This window comes from Macaca fascicularis, chromosome 11, assembly GCF_037993035.2.
Source record: "Macaca fascicularis isolate 582-1 chromosome 11, T2T-MFA8v1.1".
Classification (NCBI taxonomy): domain Eukaryota; kingdom Metazoa; phylum Chordata; class Mammalia; order Primates; family Cercopithecidae; genus Macaca; species Macaca fascicularis.
Genome location: NC_088385.1, coordinates 95,165,884 through 95,170,733, shown reverse-complemented (window position 1 = coordinate 95,170,733; position 4,850 = coordinate 95,165,884). Strand labels below are relative to the sequence as shown.

At 42.4% G+C, this 4,850-nt stretch overlaps 1 pseudogene; it reads right to left on the bottom strand.

The window, feature by feature from the left end:
- Nucleotides 1-2,780: 2,780 nt before the first annotated feature.
- On the bottom strand, nucleotides 2,781-3,372 carry LOC102140890 (suppressyn-like; annotated as a pseudogene).
- Nucleotides 3,373-4,850: the final 1,478 nt, after the last annotated feature.

The window sequence follows — 4,850 nt, the reverse complement described above, 5'->3', positions numbered from 1 at the left end:
TAACAAAATGGCAGTAGTAAGTCCTGACCTATCAATAATTACCTTGAATGTAAGTGGATTAAATTCTAGCATCAAAAGACACAAAGTGGCTGAATAGATTAGAGATAAAAACAAGACCCAACTCTATACTGCCTGCAAGAGAAACACTTTATTTGTAAAGACATACATAGACTTAAAGTGAAGGGATGAAAAAAGATATTCCATGAAAATAGAAACCAAAAAAGAGAAGGAGTAATAATACATTTATCCAATAAAATAGACTTTAAGTCAAAAAAATTTTTTTAAAGACAGAAAAGGTTACTATATAATGATAAAGAAGTCCATTCAGTAGGAGGATATAAAAATTATGAATATACATGCACTCGATATTGAGACACATAAATATGCAAAACATTATTAATAGATCTGAGGGGAGACATTCACTGCAATGCCTAATAGTAGGGGATGTCAACACCACACTTTCAACAATACACAGATCACTCAGACAAAAATCAATAAAGTACACTGAGTTTTAAGTACACTCTAAATCCAATGGATCTAATAGACACACAAAAAGAACATTCTATTTAACAGCTACAGAACACACACTCTTCTTCATGAAACATTCTCCAAGATAGATCATATGATATGACACAGAACAAGTTTAAACAAATTTAAGAAGACTGATACTATATTAAGTATGTTTTCCTATTGCAATGGTATTACAACTAAAAATAAATACAGAGAAGACTTCAGAAAATTCACAAGAACATGGAAATTAAACAACATACTCCTGACAAAATAATGGATCTGATATCATTTGGCTCTGTATCCCAACCCAAATTTCACCTTGAATTGTAATAATCCCCACATGTCAAGGGTGAGACCAGGTGGAGATCATTGAATCATGGGAACAGTTTCCCCCTGCTGTTCTCATAATAGTGAGTGAGTTCTCACAAGAGCTGATGATTTAATAAGGGGCTTCCCCCTTTGCTCGACACTCATTCACTCCTGCTGCCCTGTGTAAAAGTGCCTTCCACTATGATTGTAAGTTTTCTGAGGCATCCCCAGCCATGCAGAACTGTGAGTCAATTAAACCTCTTTTTTGCAAAGCTCTTGTATTGGTTCAAACCCCGAGAACGTGCCAACAAACAACACAAGGTGGTGTGGAGAAACACGCTGTTGTAATGAGCACCTGGGTGCAGACAGCCTGAGGCCTAAAACGGTGTCAGCCCCAAGTGAGGGCGGGGCAGGGGTTTTATAGTCTCCTGTAAACAAGAAGTGTCCCAGTCTGACATAAGTGCTACGTGGTACCCTGGCGGCTCTCTCTCTCTCGATCTCCAGGGGGTACATTTGTTCCAGCCAGCTCTCTTCCTGCTTCTGCTATGTTGCTGATGCACGCCGCTGACACAAGTGGCTTTGTGCCTTGGGACTGGACCTGAGGAGGGAGAAGTTATTCATCCTCCAGCTTTCAGACCCCAGGGAGAATCTTTCATTCCTGTCAGTTTGGTTATAGAAAAGGGAAAAGGGACAACTTTCTCAATAACTACTTCAGGTATGACATAGGGGGTGGCATGGGCACCTCAGAAGAAAGGAAAACTTAATTTTGGGGGTATTCTTGAGAGACAGGTTGGTATCCATTGTGTCATTGTAGCAGTGGCACCATCTGGATTGTCTGGCAGTTAACCGTAGTTTCAACAAGTTTTAATGGCTTTCATTATCAGTGGGATAGGGGAGAAACAAGAGCAATCCATTGATGAAGATTACTGAGCCCGCCAGTGTTTTAAATCCTCCTAAATTAGAGAGCTACCCTCCTAGAAGGTTTGTTGGGTTCCATTCCTTCCAGGTTTGGACTGGTACATGGTCTACTTTTCTGATATTTGAGGCAATCTCTAGAACCACTTTTCCATTATTGTCTATGTTAAGACAACAATTGGAGATATTAAACTTACCACAGACCCCACCTTCTTCTGCTAATAAGTAGTCTAGTGCTAGCCTGTTTTGATAAATTGTCGCATGCATTTGGTTTTGTTGTTGCTCAAGCATTTCCAGGGCTGAGGCAGTTTGGTTAGTGATTAGAACAGCCCATAGTATAATTATTCTATTTAGCCTATATATGAGAGTGTGATAACCCCATGAACCATCCTCAGCCCAAGTGGCAGGGCCATAATATTCAATGATCCATTGCAGAGGCCACTCGTCCTCTTGCCATCTTTGGCTTCCTCCTACCTTTAAGGATTGTTTTTCTCTGTTGAGGTTATCATATACAAGGACTCCAAAGGTGTTGCCTGCCTGCTTTGGAAGTAAAAAGAATCCAGGTTTATTTGTGCCCAGGAAGCAAGTACCTTGCCAGTGATAAGATAGCCATGAGTAATCCTGGGTTCCACATATCCAAAAGAATCCCTCAGGGGCAATCCATTGTAGGCTGGTGTTCATAGGATTGTCCCATAGTGTACTTAGGCAGGGTATGCAACATAAGGGTTAGTGGTGTTTGTACAGTACCAGGCCATTTTTTACAAGACACAATTGAGGTATTTAAGTTAGAAGGAGACCAGGCTCCTTGGGGTAACCGAGGCCACCACTCTGCTGTGGAGGCGTTGACTGTTAGGGTTTGCTGACAGGAGCTTTCACCTACAGTGTGATGGGTTTCATCAGTCCACTTGTGGAATATGCACACTGTCCCTCTTACTGGGTTGTTAAGTGTCCGGGACTGCAGGTGTTCTTGAGGACTGAAAGTGAGACTGGGGTTTTGGGATGCTAGTAACTAAGGGGGAATGTCTATCCTATACTACAGCCACTGTTCACTCATACGAGCTCCCCCGCATACCCAGCAACTGGACACATTCATGGTAAGTGCGATGCTTTCTCCTAGATCTACAAACAGTTTTTTCCTGACTTGGGAAGGGATACATCTGCTTGTAGTTTTGTATATAAGGATGGAAATACCACGGGTGATTTTGGCGTTGGGGGAATTGTTGCTTTTGCTTTGGCTATAATCTGTTCTCTCTTTATGTCTTCTAGCACTTGAGTGTTTACTCCCTATTGTCCAATTTTGGTGAAGCAAAGCCACTGCCTACCCTTTGGACATGTAGTCCCATTAAGACTGCCAGATACTCCTGGATTTTTTACTTTACAATAACCTTTCCCTGATTCAACACCTTCCTCAATTAAGGTTCCATAACAGGATTTTTCTATATGAGTATGGTAAGTAAAGGATTGTTGCATTTTTCCTCCACAGTGGAAAAATTGATAACACTAACAGCAGCTCGGAGGCGCTGCTGTGGACAGCAGAGAAGCTACTGACAATATTAGGATTGTGATGAGGGATATTCCTGTATTAAGACTTTTGGTTGGAAGTGAGGTATAGCAGGCAGTTGGGTAAATATAGACCATTTCTAAAAGCAAGTGATTAGTCTTCCTCATCTTTTGGTTCTAAGAAAAGAAATGTTGGGGTTGATTTAAGCTTGGTAGGAGAAATTGGCCTAGATGATCACTTTGCTGTTAATGTTTTGGAGGAAGAAGAAACCTTGGGGGTGAGCTTGACCCTGGTGTGATGGATCCAGTGAGGGAGTCCTTGGAGTCTTACTGCAGTTGGCATGCTGAGTATCACAGCGTAGGGGCCTGTCCACTTCAGTTAGAACTTTTTGTGAGGGTCAGGTTGGCAGATAAACATGTCTGTGCCTGCAAGACAGTTATGTTGAGAGGACAAGGAGGTGTCAACAGGGAGAGGCATGACCTCATTTGCGGCTTCATGAATGAAAGATCATGTCTGATTTAAGGAAGGGAGGATTACCCAGGTAAGATTGGCAAGTAGACTTCACTCACATGCTGCCTGATAAATGGCTCTGCTATCTTCTATTCTTTGTTTGTACTTTCTCCAAGTGGGTAGGAGCATTCCCAACAACTTCAGAATGTGCAAATGTCATCACACAAACTTTCATCATGCATATAATTACCCACCAGGCCCCAGGCTTTGTTGGTAGGAAAAGGCAGCAGCCAGAGGGAACCCTGGGGTGACACTGAGTGACAGATAAAGCAGGACTGAGTAATTTGTCAAACACAGCTAGAAAGGTGAGGACAAGTGAGAATAGGGCGGAGAAATTGCAAGAGAGGTTTGCAACCAACATGGAAAGAGTTGTGGAGGGTTTGAAGGATAGGGATTGTTTGAGAGTGAGGAAGAATGAAACGCCCTTCCTTGACATACTATGGTCCTTGCTTTTGAAGGTTTGGGGCTTGGAAGTCCTCCTTTTCTTCTGAGGAGTAAAAAGGAGAGAACAAAGACAGGGACAGAAACTGGCCTTGCACAGGTTGTAGGGCTACTTGTTTGGCTACCTTATCTGCTAGAGCATTTCCAGCAAGTATAGGATTGTCTGGGATTTGGTGGCCCGTGCAATGAATGATGGCAACTTTCTACAGGAGTCTGGCAGTTTGAAGGAGTTTGCTGATGAGAGAGCCATTTATGACAGGAGTGTGTTTTTGCAGTTAGGAAACCCCAATCTTTCCAGATGGATGAGTGTGAGTGTCCTATGTGGAATGCATAATGAGAATCTGAATATATGTTAATTTGTTGTTCACCTGCTAGAGTGAGTGCTTGAGTGAGGGTGATGAGTTCAGCTTTTTGGGAGATGGTTCCTAGGGGGAGCAGATTGGCTTCAATAGTGTGTGTGAGGTAACACTATAACATAGCCAGCATCTTGGCATCCTTGATATAGGAAGGAGCTGCCATCTACAAACCAAGTAAACAAGGCATCTGGAAAGTGTTGGTCTGTTAGGTTTGGAAAAGGTATAAGAAAAATTTGAACAGTGTCTACACAGAAGTGTGCACGGTCTTGGGAGGTAGTAGCTTCAGGTAAGAGCATGGCTGGGTTTAA